This window comes from Chlorocebus sabaeus, chromosome 18 (assembly GCF_047675955.1).
Source record: "Chlorocebus sabaeus isolate Y175 chromosome 18, mChlSab1.0.hap1, whole genome shotgun sequence".
Taxonomy (NCBI): domain Eukaryota; kingdom Metazoa; phylum Chordata; class Mammalia; order Primates; family Cercopithecidae; genus Chlorocebus; species Chlorocebus sabaeus.
Genome location: NC_132921.1, coordinates 62,922,996 through 62,941,436, shown reverse-complemented (window position 1 = coordinate 62,941,436; position 18,441 = coordinate 62,922,996). Strand labels below are relative to the sequence as shown.

Here is an 18,441-nt window from a genome sequence, read left to right as displayed (position 1 = left end):
CAAGTGGTTTATGAATTTCTCACAAGGGAATTTTTGTGTTATTTAAATAGTGTGTTCTTGGAGAGAAGGAGGATCCAAAACTTCCTATTCTGCCATCTTGTTGAAGTCACTCTACTACTTCCTCCCTATTAAAAAAAATATGTATATCATTGCTTATTCTACATAAAACATACAATACTACCAGAAGCCCAATCCTAAAATACGAGACATTGGGTCAGAAAAGAAATTCCCAAAGCATGGTGCTGGACCCTTGGGAGTTCCTGATACCCCATTAGTGGCTCCACAGGGCCAAAACAACTTTTATATTAATACTAAGGTTGTGTTTACTTTTTTCACTCTGTGTCTTCAAAATATACAGTAAAACTTTTCAGAGGCTGTATGACATATGATCTTACAGCAGATTGAATGCAGAAGCAGATGAAAGCTTAGTTGACTTTTATTTAGACATTAAGGAATTTACAAAAAAATTAAAATTGAGTATTCTATGAGTCTTCAATTAATAATGCAGGCAAGGGCACTATATGCAGGGACAGCAAACCCATGATGGGTTCCTCACACATGGGGTGGCTGAGGAAAGAGGCTGGCTAACACCCACCAAAGGAAGCATTCTATTCACATGGTTATTAAGAGCCTCCTTTGCTATGGTTGCTCTAGTTGAGTATTAACATGAGATGCAAAGATCTGTGCACTCAGTGCCTGAGAGGCTGGGTACTAGGGTCAGACTACCTGTGTCTGAATTTTGAAAGGTGTCTCTCATTAGCTGTATGACCTTAGTATTTTCCTTATCTTCTCTAAAACTCAGTTTTTTGAACTATAAAATGAGGTTAAAAAAAAAAAGTCCTTATTTCTTAGGCTTGTTGTGAAGATTAAATAATATGAGAAACATAAGGTACTTAGAATAATGTTTGGCATTTATAAGTACCTACTATGTAAGTATTATATGCTATTATTTTGCTTGAATGTCTATTATACCTCAGGCAGTCTCTTATGGGGTGATAGCCAAACGCTTGTGAAATAGATTTTGTCAGTAATACCTTCTGAATTGGTAACCAAACTTACTATTTGTAATTATTGAACAATCTTGTTTTGTTTAATAAAAGCACTCTAAAATTCTTGATATGATTTTTTTCCATAACTTTTCTATATTTTTCATGTTATCATAACTACTTTACAACACACTGTAGATAAAAGTCACACTATAGACAAAAGTCAAGTTGCAATATTATGACTATATGCTTAGTCTTTATTCTGGAAGATCCTACTTAGGATGTTGTCTGTGAAGTGAGAGGTATTTAGAAACATTGGAAATTGTATAATTAGCTTTTTACCTTTCATTTGAAATTGTCTGCGAAGGTTATGTTCTAATCCGATAATTGTATGCTCTTGAGCCCCCATGACAAATCTACAAGTTAACAAACTTTCTTCAATGTGATTTGTCCTTTTGCAAGTTCATGCTTCGTATTGCCTATAAATCTTTTGGTTTTTATTCACCTTTTTTCCCTTACAAATTCAACTTTTGATTTTTAACAAATTTAACATAACCTCTAGAATTTGGAACTTTTGTGTTTTTTCTTTTCTTTTCTTCTAGGTTCTATTCCTATCTAGACTTTATAATTGAGTCTGGAACTTCAGGCTGGGGAAAAGTCTAAGAGATGGATGCCTACGTGGAGGTATCTTAACATTAATAAAAGGTCTAGTAAGGAATTTGGCCTTTTTCCCTAGCTCCTAGGAGGTAGTCTGTAAATGTTTGTACCAGATACTGTTGGTGTAAGAGTGCATAACATTGTAGCTTACCAATTACAACGTGCATGGGGAGGGGAAGGGGAGAAGACTGCTGTATTATAACTCCCAAGAATCAGAAATAAAAATACTCATGTTCTTTCATTTAAGATGTTTGCTTTATTAAAAACAAACTATAAATCAATCACCTCGCTGTGCTAATAACTAAAAATGTTTTTCCCAGCATATGAGGAATATGTTATTTAAAATACATTATTTTAAAAACTCAAAGGAAATTAAAGACTATCACTATCACTGCCAACACATTTGGTCTTGCTGTCAAGACCAAAAGAAAGCCAACTTTAAAGAAATGTTAACTGCATGGTTTTTAGATGTAGAGGACACTGGACTGTGCTAAGAGAGCAACCAAAGTATTACTGCTTTATTTTTTAAAATATTAAATCTGCAACACATACTCAGTGACTTAATCACTAATAGTGACTAATCATGTAAATGTGCTTTTTACTTGATTTTAGTAAAGATTATTTTTCAAAGTTTTTATTCTGTTAACTTATAGACTTACGAGTATTAGATATTATAAAAAGAATATTTTTATAAATAATAAAAGGGAAATATATAAGTAGATGTATTTGAGGTTCTAAATCAATTTATTTTAAGGCTTATATAAAAAGCTAAATCCATTTGGAGTTCACTGTAAATGTGTAAGTGTGATTCTATGACAACATTAACATAATTATTAACATAATTAACCTAAACTTCCCTTGTTATTACTAATTTTTTTTAATATAGTGGTTTTACTAATGTTTGACCTCTACATTTTGTGACTGGCAAAAAAATAATCTGTATAAATTTTAACTTTTAAATACAAAATATAAATTTTTAAAAAATGTATATGACATATAATATGAACCAAATTACTCATCATTGAATAGAAAAAGGTAAAATATTTCCTTTTCAGCACTATCTTCTTTACTATCTCATGTTTGTGTCAAAATTTATATTTTTTCAACACCCTTGTACATAAATGATTTCATTTGATATTCACTTTACCACATAAACTTTACCACATAAAAGAAGCATGATTGATGTTATCCTTATTTTTAACCACAATTTAAAGAGTGAATCACCTGGATGACAGCCATCAGTTCAAAGCCAAAATTCAACTTTGTCTTGCATTTCTCAGTGCTGTTTTAGATTACTATCCCACATTTTTCTAAATACTTCCTAGCTAATAAACATTACTAAACATGATTTCCAAATTCTGGCTTCTGAATCCAATGGCTTTTTGTGTAAGCTTTCTTTTCATGTTTCCTTATTTTATGTTCTAATGAAATTAGTAAAATTCATTTTAAAAGTATGAATCTATACTTGTTAACAGACATTAATACCTTTTCAAGATTATGTAATACTAAAATTACAACTCTCTAAGAGTCCAAAATATGACAGTGAGTAAATAAATCATGGAATGCCCATTTAGAGCTATATTGCTCTAAATGATTAAAAATGATGCCTTACAGCTTTTTAAAAATTCAAGTGTGCTTTAGTTTGCGTTGGCCTTTCTTTGTGATGAGAAACTTAGAAGGCTAATATTCGTGAGACCAACTTCAGCATCCACTACTGCAGTCAGTTTAAGCTTTTGAAAATTGTTTAATGGTTAGTATTTAAGTTTAATATATTAAAGAGCTAAAACAATATGGTCACCTCAACAGATAGAGAAAAAATAATTCGATAAAATCCAATATCCCCCAAAAAAATAAAAACTCTGAAAACATTGGCAATAGAAAGGATCTTCCTGAATCTGATAATCAGGACTAATGACCCAATATGATACTGGTGAAAGGCAATGCTTTTCTCCTAAGATGAGGAACAAAGCAATGATTCTCTTCACTTCTGTTCAATACACTGAAGATCCTGTTCATTATAATGAAGCAAGCAAAGAAGCTTTAAGATGTACATATTGAAAAAGTAAAATTAAAATTGTCTTTATTCTCAGATCTCATAATTTTATAAGTAGAAAATCCTAAAGAATCTCCCAAAAAGCAAAACTAGTAGACTTTGTAATGGAGTTTAGCAAAGATAAATGATAGAACATAAATATACAAAAATCAATAGTATTTCTATACACTAGTTATGAAGAAGCAAAAAATAAAGGAAGCAAGTAAGTTTACACTAACATTAAAAAATGTGATTCTTAGGCATCAATGTAGCAAACTGAAAACCATAAAATACTGCTGAGAGAAATTAAAGAAGACTGTAATAAACGGGAAGACATACCATGAATTGGAAGAGTCAATATTATTAAGATGACAATTCTATTTAAACTGACATACTGATTTAATTCAGTATTATCAAATTCCAGCTGTTTTTTTTTTTTTTTTTGTAGGAATTGAGGAGCTGATTGTACATATTATATGGAAATGCAAATAACTTAACCACAGTAATTTTGAAAACGAAGAAAAAGTTAAAAGTTAATACTGATTTCAAAACTTGTTAAAAAGCCACAACCAGCTGGGTTCAGTGGCTCATACCTGTAATCCCAGCACTTTGGGAGACCAAGGAGGGGCAGATCAGGAGGTCAAGAGATGGAGACCATTCAGGCCAACATGGTGAAACCCTGTCTCTACTAAAAATACAAAAATTAACTGGGCATGGTGACCTGTAGTCCCAGCTACTGGGGAGGCTGAGGCAGGAGAATCACTTGAACCCGGGAGGCAGAGGTTGCAGTGAGCCAAGAGCCACTGCACTCCAGCCTGGCGACAGAGCAAGACTCTGTCTCAAAAAAAAAAAAAAAAGCCACAACCATTTCTCCATCAGTCAGGAAGGACGCTGGAGTCGAGACTGACATACCTATCAAGGACAGTAACTACCATGGCTTCCCGTGCTTTGACAAAACCTCAGATGCGTGGCCTTCTGGCCGAGCATCTGCGATTTCATATTGTTGAAGTATTCATGGTATCCCTGGGGGTTGCAGTTTTCTGTAAGTTTGCTGTGGCTGAACCAAGAAAGAAGGCATACACAGATTTTTACAAAAATTATGATTCCATGAAAGATTTTGAGGAGATGAGGAAGGCTGTATTTTTCGGAGTATGAAGTGATCTTGAAATGTAAAGAATTTCTTCAGGTTGAATTACTTAGAAGTTTGCCACTGACTTGTGTTCCTGAACTATGAAACATGAATATGTGGGCTAAGAAATAGTTTATCTTGATAAATAAACAATTAACAATTGTTTTTAAAGCCACAGTAATAGAAGACACTGTGGTATATGCGCAAGAATAGACATGTAGATCAATGGAACAGATTAGAGTGTCTAGAAATAAACACACATTTACGATCAATGCATTTGACAAAGATGCCAAGGTACTTTCATGGAGAATGGACAGTCTTCAACAAATTGGATATTCATATGCAAAAATTAAGATTTGACTCTTAAGTCATGCTGTGCAAAAAAAATTAACTTGTAGTGAATCATACACTTAAATGTAAGAACAGAAACTATAGAATTTGTATAACTTAGAAAAATATTTCTGAACTGGAGTTAAGCAAATATTTCTTAGTTGTAACACCAAAAGCAAAATCAATAAAAGAAAATATTGATAATTGGACTTCATCAAAATTGAAAAACTTTGCTCTTCAAAAGAGTAACAAGATGAAAAGAAAAGCTACAGATTGATAAAAAATTTCAATATATATAACTGACAAAGGACTTGTATCCAGAATTTACAGTGAATCCTTATAATTCAGTAATAAGATGACAAACATCCCAATTTGTTTCAATGGGCAACAGAGTTGGATAGAAACTTCAGCAATGAAGATACACTAAGGGCAAAAGAATGTACAAGAAAAATACTCAATATTGTTACTCTTTAAGGAACTACAAACTATAGTGAGCTAACCTCAGTTAGAATGGATAACATCAAAACAGCTGACACCAACTGTTGGTGATTTTGGGGACACAAACTTTCATGCATTATTGGTAGAAATGTAAAATGGTACAGCCATTTTGAAAAACAGTTCAACAGCTTATTAAAAATGAAATCTATACTTGACATAAAATTTAGCAAGTCTGCCTTTGGATATCTACCCAAGAAAAATAAAAACATGTTCAAATACATGAACACACTTGTTTATAACATCATTATGAATAGCCAAAAGTAGAAATAATCTCAATATCTATCACCTAGAATGTGGTGTATTTATACAATGAACTGTATTTCAGGAACTGGGTCAATTTGCACAACCAGAAACCACTGATAGAAGGAGAATCTGAGTTTTTAGGATGAAAAATTCTGTAACACCATGGCAAGGGTCTACACTAATGATTTTCTCAGTACTTTCATTTAAACAAAAACAAATTCTATACCCATTTACTTGGGTAACTGTCGAATGGGAATAGAGAATACCGGGGACAGAGAATACTAAGTTATTTCAAGGACTTTTGTGGGATCCTCAAGTGTATCATGGCCCCACTATTCAAGTGAGACTTATGGGTACCAGGTAATAATGAAGATGTGGCTTTGACTCAGAATATTTTCACTGGGTCTACAACCCACCTATTGGTCATCCTACAAGGGAAGTAAATCTGTGTGGCACAGAGATAAACTGTAGTGAAGGTTGTGGTCACCTCCTCAGGACAGTGGCACTTATTCCATCAAATGCATAGAAGATTGGCTGCTGACAGCCCACATTTGAGCCACTTTCTTAGAATTTCCATGGATCTGCCTTGTCTGATGTCCAGCCCTCTCCCCAAGGGGCAGCTTATAGCCAGTGACTAGTCAATTTGTGGTTACAGAGGGGCTCCTGATCTCAAATCAACACCATTTGGAAGGTCCATTCAAGATCTAAATTTCCATGTGGAACTAAACAGTGTATGCCTCTGTTGTAACTCATCACACTTCAACCCTTGGAGCAATCCTGCTTTCCTCCCTCTCTTACAGATGCTTTTCCATTAAACTTCCTATATGCAAATCTCCAACTCAAGAGTCTATTTTACAGAAAATCTGATATGAGATAGTAGATATGTAAATGTATTATACATCCATGGAAATACACAAATTTAGCTGGACACAATGGTGTGTACCTATATAGTTCCAGCAACTTGGAAGGCTGAGGTGGGAGGATTGCTTGAGCCTAGGAGTTCAAGTTCATCTTGGGAAATATAGCGAGATTCCATCTCTACAAAAAATTTTTAATTAGTGAGGCATGGTGGCAGATGCCCATAGACCCAGCTACTTTGGAGGCTGAGATGGAAGCATAACTGAAGCCCAGGAGTATGTTTTTAATCCTATAAATATGAAATACACAAAATTTACTGATGCCTGTCTTGGTAATGGAATTTTGGATAATTTTAATTTTTTGGAATTATTAAATTTTATTTTTTAGACATGGCATTCTTGCTATGTTGCCCAGGCTGGTCTCGAACTCCTGGCCTCAAGAAATCCTCCCACCTTAGCCTCCCAAAGGGCTTGGATTATAGGCATGAGCCTCAGTGCCCAGCCTTCATTTTATATTTTACGTTGTTCTACTTTTACGAGATTTTCTACAATGGCCATATATTATTGCCATAATCAGAATTAAACAAAAACTTCTAAAAGAAAGAAAAAAAAAAAAAGAAGAAAGAGTACTGTCTTTGAAGCCAAGAATATTTAGCTTCAAATTCTGGCTGTGTAGCTTTTGTCAAGTCATTCGGCAGTTGTTCTGTAACTCAGTTTCAACTTCTGTAAAATGTTAATAGTCATTATTACACAGCTTAGATTTGTTTTGAGGAGCATAATAAATATAAAACACTCACACAAACTGTAATGAACTACAAAGATGTTATTTGTTTCTGATTTTTTTATGTCTTGGAACTGTTTTCTACTATTATCTCTCAGAACTGTTTTCTTATTTTTCTATGTTGGTACCAAATGTGAGTAGTGCTGCTGAAATGACCACGAGGATCACTACATACATTTATTTACCTTTTAAGTAAACATTATTGCTGGGCTGGTACTCTTAGTCAGATGGGTGCAGCATGCCAACATGGCACAAGTATACATATGTAACAAACCTGCACGTTATGCACATGTACCTTAGAACTTAAAGTATAATAATAATAATAAATTAAATTAAATTAAATTAAAAAAAAAAAAAAAAGAATGTACTGTGACTAAGGGTACATCCTTTAAATGGTAAAAGAAGTCAGTATCTTGTGTGGCTTCTGCGACAATTCTGTGTATGTAATTACATGTGGGTCTCAAAGCCAGAACACTCAATGCCTCCAAAATAAGTCATTCCCAAGGCATGTCTCGAGCTTCTGGGACATAATAAGTGAATCCCTTATGAAGAATTGTTTTTGTCCTCAACTTCCTGAAGATCTAATAAGGTTAGGATATTTTGGATCTTACTTAGAGGAACCTTTACATTTGCTCTAGGCTGCAGCACAAGTACATGTACATGCAGTTAAGAAACTACTGTCTCTAATGCTGGAAAGTATCTGTTCACAACTGTTGAAAAAGATCATTCACAATTGATATCTGTGATAATTACCTTAGAGTCAACCCTGTTCTGTGGCAAAATTGCTTAACACAAGCCTTCTGTAGTGAGTGATAAAAGAGCATAGCTAATGACAGACTTGATGGAGACTAAAGCTGTTGGGTCTCATTTTTACATGCAGTGAGGATTTATGTTAACAGAGAACCACAATAAATTGAGGAGAAGCATGCCTTTTTACAAAGATATGTGTTAAGCAAGTGTGCAGTGTCCCAAATTCTGGATCCTGGGAATTACTATTTAGGAAAATTTCACATAGAGAATGCTTAGTAATGGTTTGTAGACACAAGAAAAAGTTACTGTTTTAAGTTACTGCGGAGTTTTCTTCATAGGGAATGAAACAAACATATATCCCCCTTCCAGCCCAAACTGGCAAAGTCTCAAGGGCAAGATGGAAAGAGACAATCTCTATGGGTATTTAGTATGGAGATACTCCATTGGCATAGGGCTACCATATTTCCTGACAGCAGGAACTATTTATTCCACATGGCTTTATCACTTTCTGTGGCATCTAGTCTTTTTTTTTTTTTTTTTTTTTTTTTCTCCCTACATAGTGTATTATGGAAGAGACTAAAAGGAGTAAGCAATAACTTACTGTGGTCAGTGTAGTGTAAATGGCCAAGTCAAATGAAAGATACAGATTACACATTGATAAGAACACAAAAATCTGGTCCAGAAGGAGAGATTTTCACTTTCTGAGACCTTATTGGAGGTTTCCTTTTCTTAAAAATAAAAAGTATAAATTTTTGGTTTTTACAGTTTTATTGAAGTGTAATTTACAAATAAACTACACATATATAAAGTGTGCAGTTTGACAAGTTTTGACATATAAACGCCCATGAGACATAATGACCACACATATACTTCCCCGAATTTCTCAAGACACTTTGTAATTCCTTCCTCTCTTTTGTTTCCTGCCCTGTACTTAGATTTCACTGCTCTGCTTTCTGTCACTGTAGATTAGTTGGCATTAACTAGAAGTTTATCTGAACTATAAACTTGTTGATGAACATTTGGGCTGTTAAATGAACTTAAACCTCATTTTTTATGAACTTTTTTCTTCAGAAAGAAAATAAAACAGTAAAAGAAGCACTATGGTGAACTTACGTCTAACCAGCACAAGAAGTGAATAGCTAAGTGGCAGCTGGAGGAACTGTGGGAGAAAGTGGACTTATCATCGCTGAGTTTGTTATAACTGAGTCAAACAGGTATCCAGACTTAACGAAGCAAACTTCAAAAAGGTTATGTTTCAAGTATATTATCGAGGGCGTTTATATTTTTGAGGTGAGGTTGGATACAGTTATTTATAAATTCTAGATTCTGTGATTTGGTGACTCAGTACTCAATTATTATCTGCCTTTTGGAGGTTACCTACTGGTTAACATACCTTTGATTAGTACACATATAAATGCTGAATATATGTATCCTAAGAAAATTGTAATATTACATATATTCAGTATATTAAATATGACATAAATATCAAAGTGTGAAGTGAAGGTATCCTTGAATTGTGACAGCTTCTATTTTACTCTACTTCTGTGACCCTGGACATTTCCCTCAACTCTTGATGCCTGAATCCTCCTTATTACCTGAGGAAAACAGTCTAGGTCCTTAATACTTGCCCAGATCGTTTTACAGGAACTGTGTGAAAACACTTGGAGATATATGCAGTGATATATAAAGTTCTTCATATAAACAATCCAATTGCTTCCTTGTTTTGCTCAATACTTTATTTGAACTTCCTACTGCTCAGTAATAAATGACAGAGAGCATCAGAAGCTATACTGGAATGTTGTTTAAAGGAACTATAGTTTTCATACATATATTTAAATAATTATTTTTAAGTACAATACTGTGCTGTAGTGCTCCTACCATTCATGAGTTAAATAACATGTGAAATTAGAGACTCTTAGGATATTCTTAATGGTCTCTGAGCTTATTCCATAGGGCAGCTTTGCACTTGTCATTCACTTGGTTACCACACAGGCCTAACGAAATGCATTGTAGTGTCAGCCTTTAGAAGGCCAAGTGGCAAAGATGGCCGAATAGGAACAGCTCCAGTCTCCAACTCCCAGCGCGAGTGACACAGAAGACAGGTGATTTCTGCATTTTCAACTAAGGTACTGGGTTCATCTCACTGGGGAGTGCCGGACAATCAGTGCTGGTCAGCTGCTGCAGCCCGACCAGCGAGAGCTGAAGCAGGGCGAGGCATCGCCTCACCTGGGAAGCGCAAGGGGGAAGGGAATCCCTTTTCCTCGCCAGGGGAACTGAGACACACAACACCTGGAAAATCGGGTAACTCCCACCCCAATACTGCACTCTACCAAGGATCTTAGCAAATGGGCACACCAGGAGACTATATCCCACACCTGGCCGGGAGGGTCCCACGCCCACGGAGCCTCCCTCATTGCTAGCACAGCAGTCTGTGATCTCCCGGCAAGGCAGCAGCCATTGCTGAGGCTTAAGTAGATAGATAAAGCAGCTGGGAAGCTCCAACTGGGTGGAGCTCACAGCAGCTCAAGGAGTCCTGCCTGTCTCTGTAGACTCCACCTCTAGGGACAGGGCACAGCTAAACAACAACAACAACAACAAAAAGCAGCTGAAACCTCTGCAGATGCAAACGACTCTGTCTGACAGCTTTGAAGTGAGCAGTGGATCTCCTAAAATGGAGGTTGAGATCTGAGAAGGGACAGACTGCCTGCTCAAGTGGGTCCCTGACCCCTGAGTAGCCTAACTGGGAGACATCCCCCACTAAGGGCAGACCGACACCCCACACCTCACACGGTGAAGTACACCCCTGAGAGGAAGCTTCCATAGCAAGAATCAGACAGGTACACTCGCTGTTCAGCAATATTCTATCTTCTGCAGCCTCTGCTGCTGATACCCAGGCAAACAGGGTCTGGAGTGGACCTCAAGCAATCTCCAACAGACCTACAGCTGAGGGTCCTGACTGGTAGAAGGAAAACTAACAAACAGGAAGGACACCCACACCAAAACCCCATCAGTACATCACCATCATCAAAGACCAGAGGCAGATAAAACCACAAAGATGGGGAAAAAGCAGGGCAGAAAAGCTGGAAATTAAAAAAATAAGAGCGCATCGCCCCCTGCAAAGGAACACAGCTCATCGCCAGCAACGGATCAAAGCTGGACGGAGAATGACTTTGACGAGATGAGAGAAGGCGGCTCCAGTCCATCAAACTTCTCAGAGCTAAAGGAGGAATTACGTACCCAGCGCAAAGAAACGAAAAATCTTGAAAAAAAATGGAAGAATTGATAACTAGAATAATTAATGCAGAGAAGGCCATAAACGAATGGACAGAGATGAAAACCATCACATGAAAAATATGTGACAAATGCACAAGCTTCAGTAACCGACTCGATCAACTGGAAGAAAGAGTATCAGTGATTGAGGATCAAATGAATGAAATGAAGCAAGAAGAGAAATCTAAAGAAAAAAGAAGAAAAAGAAATGAACAAAGCCTGCAAGAAGTATGGGATTATGTAAAAAGACCAAATCTACGTCTGATTGGGGTGCCTGAAAGTGAGGGGGAAAATGGAACCAAGTTGGAAAACACTCTTCAGGATATCATCCAGGAGAACTTCCCCAACCTAGCAGGGCAGGCCAACATTCAAATTCAGGAAATACAGAGAACGCCACAAAGATACTCCTCGAGAAGAGCAACTCCAAGACACATAATTGCCAGATTCACCAAAGTTGAAATGCAGGAAAAAATCTTAAAGGCAGCCAGAGAGAAAGGTCGGGTTACCCACAAAGGGAAGCCCATCAGACTAACAGCAGATCTCTCAGCAGAAACCCTACAAGCCAGTAGAGAGTGGGGGCCAATATTCAACATTCTTTTTTTTTTTTTTTTTTTTTTTTTTTTTTGAGACGGAGTCTCGCTTTGTCGCCCAGGCGGGAGTGCAGTGGCCAGATCTCAGCTCACTGCAAGCTCCGCCTCCCGGGTTTACTCCATTCTCCTGCCTCAGCCTCCCGAGTAGCTGGGACTACAGGCGCCCGCCACCTCGCCCGGCTAGTTTTTTGTATTTTTTTAGTAGTGACGGGGTTTCACCATATTAGCCAGGATGGTCTCGATCTCCTGACCTCGTGATCCGCCCGTCTCAGCCTCCCAAAGTGCTGGGATTACAGGCTTGAGCCACCGCGCCCGGCCTCAACATTCTTAAAGAAAGAATTTTAAACCCAGAATTTCATATCCAGTCAAACTAAGTTTCATAAGTGAAGGAGAAATAAAATCTTTACAGATAAGCAAATGCTTAGAGATTTTGTCACCACCAGACCTGCCTTACAAGAGACCCTGAAGGAAGCACTAAACATGGAAAGGAACAACCAGTACCAGCCATTGCAAAAACATGCCAAAATGTAAAGACCATCGAGGCTAGGAAGAAACTGCATCAACTAACGAGCAAAATAACCAGTTAATATCATAATGGCAGGATCAAGTTCACACATAACAATATTAGCCTTAAATGTAAATGGACTAAATGCTCCAATTAAAAGACACAGACTGGCAAACTGCATAAAGAGTCAAGACCCATCAGTCTGCTGTATTCACAAGACCCATCTCACATGCAGAGACATACATAGACTCAAAATAAAGGGATGGAGGAAGGTCTACCAAGCAAATGGAGAACAAAAAAAAGCAGGGGTTGCAATCCTAGTCTCTGATAAAACAGACTTTAAACCATCAAAGATCAAAAGAGACAAAGAAGGCCATTACATAATGGTAAAGGGATCAATTCAACAGGAAGAGCTAACTATCCTAAATATATATGCACCCAATACAGGAGCACCCAGATTCATAAAGCAAGTCCTTAGAGACTTACAAAGAGACTTAGACTCCCATATAATAATAATGGGAGACTTCAACACCCCACTGTCAACATTAGACAGATCAACGAAACAGAAAGTTAACAAGGCTATCCAGGAATTGAACTCATCTCTGCAGCAAGCAGACCTAATAGACATCTACAGAACTCTCCACCCCAAATCAACAGAATATACATTCTACTCAGCAACACATCACACTTATTCGAAAACTGACCACATAATTGGAAGTAAAGCACTCCTCAGCAAATGTACAAGAACAGAAATTATAACAAACTGTCTCTCAGACCACAGTGCAATCAAACTAGAACTCAGGACTAAGAAACTCAATCAAAACCGCTCAATTTCATGGAAACTGAATAACCTGCTCCTGAATGACTACTGGGTACATAATGAAATGAAGGCAGAAATAAAGATGTTCTTTGAAACCAATGAGAACAAAGATACAACATACCAGAATCTCTGGGACACATTTAAAGCAGTGTGTAGAGGGAAATTTATAGCACTAAATGCACACAAGAGAAAGCTGGAAAGATCTAAAATTGACACTCTAACATCACAATTAAAAGAACTAGAGAAGCAAGAGCAAACACATTCAAAAGCTAGCAGAAGGCCAGAAATAACTAAGATCAGAGCAGAACTGAAGGAGATAGAGACACAAAAAACCCTCCAAAAAATCAATGAATCCAGGAGTTGGTTTTTTTGAAAAGATCAACAAAATTGATAGACCACTAGCAAGACTAATAAAGAAGAAAAGAAGAATCAAATAGATGCAATAAAAAATGATCAAGGGGATATCACCACCGACCCCACAGAAATACAAACTACCATCAGAGAATACTATAAACACCTCTATGCAAATAAACTAGAAAATCTAGAAGAAATGGATAATTTCCTGGACACTTACACTCTCCCAAGACTAAACCAGGAAGAAGCTGAATTCCTGAATAGACCAATAGCAGGCTCTGAAATTGAGGCAATAATTAATAGCCTACCAACCAAAAAAAGTCCAGGACCAGATGGATTCACAGCTGAATTCTACCAGAGGTACAAGGAGGAGCTGGTACCATTCCTTCTGAAACTATTCCAATCAATAGAAAAAGAGGGAATCCTCCCTAACTCATTTTATGAGGCCAACATCATCCTGATACCAAAGCCTGGCAGAGACACAACAAAAAAAGAGAATTTTAGACCAATATCCCTGATGAACATCAATGTAAAAATCCTCAATAAAATACTGGCAAACCGGATCCAGCAGCACATCAAAAAGCTTATCCACTATGATCAAGTGGGCTTCATCCCTGGGATGCAAGGCTGGTTCAATATACGCAAGTCAATAAACATAATCCAGCATATAAACAGAACCAAAGACAAAAACCACATGATTATCTCAATAGATGCAGAAAAGGACTTTGACAAAATTCAACAGCCCTTCATGCTAAAAAGGCTCAATGAATTCGGTATTGATGGAATGTATCTCAAAATAATAAGAGCTATGCATGACAAACCCACAGCCAATATCATGCTGAATGGGCAAGAACTGGAAAAATTCCCTTTGAAAACTGGCCAAGACAGGGATGTCCTCTCTCACCACTCCTATTCAACATAGTGTTGGAAGTTCTGGCTAGGGCAATCAGGCAAGAGAAAGAAATAAAGGGTATTCAGTTAGGAAAAGAAGAAGTCAAATTGTCCCTCTTTGCAGATGACATGATTGTATATTTAGAAAACACCATTGTCTCAGCCCAAAATCTCCTTAAGCTGATAAGAAACTTCAGCAAAGTCTCAGGATACAAAATTAATGGTCAAAAATCACAAGCATTCTTATACACCAGTAACAGACAAACAGAGAGACAAATCATGAATGAACTTCCATTCACAATTGCTTCAAAGAGAATGAAATACCTAGGAATCCAACTTACTAGGGATGTAAAGGACCTCTTCCAGGAGAACTACAAACCACTGCTCAGTGAAATAAAAGAGGACATAAACAAATGGAAGAACATACCATGCTCATGGATAGGAAGAATCAATATCGTGAAAATGGCCATACTGCCCAAGGTTATTTATAGATTCAATGCCATCCCCATCAAGCTACCAATGAGTTTCTTCACAGAATTGGAAAAAACTGCTTTAAAGTTCATATGGAACCATTGCCAAGACAATCCTAAGTCAAAAGAACAAAGCTGGAGGCATCACGCTACCTGACTTCAAACTATACTACAAGGCTACAGTAACCAAAACAGCATGGTACTGGTACCAAAACAGAGATATAGACCAATGGAACAGAACAGAGTCCTCAGAAATAATACCACATATCTACAGCCATCTGATCTTTGACAGACCTGACAAAAACAAGAAATGGGGAAAGGATTCCCTATTTAATAAATGGTGCTGGGAAAATTGGCTAGCCATAAGTAGAAAGCGGAAACTGGATCCTTTCCTTACTCCTTATACGAAAATTAATTCAAGATGGATTAGAGACTTAAATATCAGACCTAATACCATAAAAACCCTAGAGGAAAACCTAGGTAGTACCATTCAGGACATAGGCATGGGCAAGGACTTCATGTCTAAAACACCAAAAGCAATGGTAACAAAAGCCAAAATTGACAAATGGGATCTCATTAAACTAAAGAGCTTCTGCACAGCAAAAGAAACTACCATCAGAGTGAACAGGTAACCTACAGAATGGGAGAAAATTTTTGCAATCTACTCATCTGACAAAGGGCTAATATCCAGAACCTACAAAGAACTCAAACAAATTTACAAGAAAAAAACAAACAACCCCATCAAAAAGTGGGCAAAGGATATGAACAGACATTTCTCAAAAGAAGACATTCATACAGCCAACAGACACATGAAAAAATGCTCATCATCGCTGGCCATCAGAGAAATGCAAATCAAAACCACAATGAGATACCATCTCACACCAGTTAGAATGGCAATCATTAAAAAGTCAGGAAACAACAGGTGCTGGAGAGGATGTGGAGAAATAGGAACACTTTTACACTGTTGGTGGGATTGTAAACTAGTTCAACCATTATGGAAAACAGTATGGCGATTCCTCAAGGATCTAGAACTAGATGTACCATATGACCCAGCCATCCCATTACTGGGTATATACCCAAAGGATTATAAATCATGCTGCTATAAAGACACATGCACATGTATGTTTATTGCGGCACTATTCACAATAGCAAAGACTTGGAATCAACCCAAATGTCCATCAGTGACAGACTGGATTAAGAAAATGTGGCATATAGAAGTGGCCAAGGCAAGATGAGTCAAAGTCAGAGTGGTGGTCATGGTCCTGGAGGTGGCAAGAAGGATGACAAGGACAAGAAAAAGAAATATGAACCTCCTGTACCAACTAGAGTGGGGAAAAAGAAGAAGAAAACGAAGGGACCAGATGCTGCCAGCAAACTACCACTGGTGACACCTCACACTCAGTGCCGGTTAAAATTACTGAAGTTAGAGAGAATTAAAGACTATCTTCTCATGGAGGAAGAATTCATTAGAAATCAGGAACAAATGAAACCATTAGAAGAAAAGCAAGAGGAGGAAAGATCAAAAGTGGATGATCTGAGGGGGACCCCGATGTCAGTAGGAACCTTGGAAGAGATCATTGATGACAATCATGCCATCGTGTCTACATCTGTGGGCTCAGAACACTAAGTCAGCATTCTTTCATTTGTAGACAAGGATCTGCTGGAACCTGGCTGCTCGGTCCTGCTCAATCACAAGGTGCATGCCGTGATAGGGGTGCTGATGGATGACACGGATCCCCTGGTCACAGTGATGAAAGTGGAAAAGGCCCCCCAGGAGACCTATGTGGATATTGGGGGGTTGGACAACCAAATTCAGGAAATTAAGGAATCTGTGGAGCTTCCTCTCACCCATCCTGAATATTATGAAGAGATGGGTATAAAGCCTCCTAAGGGGGTCATTCTCTATGGTCCACCTGGCACAGGTAAAACCTTGTTAGCCAAAGCTGTAGCAAACCAAACCTCAGCCACTTTCTTGAGAGTGGTTGGCTCTGAACTTATTCAGAAGTACCTAGGTGATGGGCCCAAACTCGTACGGGAATTGTTTCGAGTTGCTGAAGAACATGCACCGTCCATCGTGTTTATTGATGAAATTGACGCCATTGGGACAAAAAGATATGACTCCAATTCCGGTGGGGAGAGAGAAATTCAGCGAACAATGTTGGAACTGCTGAACCAGTTGGATGGATTTGATTCTAGGGGAGATGTGAAAGTTATCATGGCCACAAACCGAATAGAAACTTTGGATCCAGCACTTATCAGGCCAGGCCGCATTGACAGGAAGATTGAGTTCCCCCTGCCTGATGAAAAGACGAAGAAGCGCATCTTTCAGATTCACACAAGCAGGATGACGCTGGCTGATGATGTAACCCTGGACGACTTGATCATGGCTAAAGATGACCTCTCTGGTGCTGACATCAAGGCAATCTGTACAGAAGCTGGTCTGATGGCCTTAAGAGAACGTAGAATGAAAGTAACAAATGAAGACTTCAAAAAATCTAAAGAAAATGTTCTTTATAAGAAACAGGAAGGCACCCCTGAGGGGCTGTATCTCTAGTGAACCACGGCTGCCATCAGGAAAATGGTTGGGAAATTTCTCAATCCCTGAAAGGGATGAGGTTGGGGGAGTTGCCCAGAGGAATCCCTGTTCCCATTGATTTTTATTAGCAAAGTATCCTGTGTCTTTTGGAGTACGATGTGTAAGTGCCCATTGGGTGGTCTGTCTGTTGGTCACTGTGCAGCAGTCTGCTTCCCAATAAAGCGTGCTCTTTCACAAGCAAAAAAAAAAAGAAAAAGAAAAAAAAGAAAATGTGGCATATATACACCATGGAATACTATGCAGCCATAAAAAAGGATGAGTTTGTGTCCTTTGTAGGGACATGGATGCAGCTGGAAACCATCATTCTCAGCAAACTATCGCAAGAACAGAAAACCAAACACTGCATGTTCTCACTCATAGGTGGGAACTGAACAATGAGATCACTTGGACTTGGGAAGGGGAACATCACACACCGGGGCCTATCATGGGGAGGGGGGAGGGGGGAGGGATTGCATTGGGAGTTATACCTGATGTAAATGATGAGTTGATGGGTGCTGATGAGTTAATGGGTGCAGCACACCAACATGGCACAGGTATACATATGTAACAAACCTGCACGTTATCCACATGTACCCTAAAACTTAAAGTATAATAAAAAATAAAAATAAAAAAATAAAAAATAAAAAATAAAAAGAAGGCCAAGTGGCACACAGGAGCTCGTATTGATCAACTAAGTGCATTG

At 37.8% G+C, this 18,441-nt stretch overlaps 2 pseudogenes; both read left to right on the top strand.

Moving 5' to 3' along the window:
- Nucleotides 1–16,394: 16,394 nt before the first annotated feature.
- On the top strand, nucleotides 16,395–17,969 carry LOC103232798 (26S proteasome regulatory subunit 4 pseudogene; annotated as a pseudogene).
- LOC140709006 (26S proteasome regulatory subunit 4 pseudogene) lies at nucleotides 16,884–17,969 on the top strand (annotated as a pseudogene).
- Nucleotides 17,970–18,441: the final 472 nt, after the last annotated feature.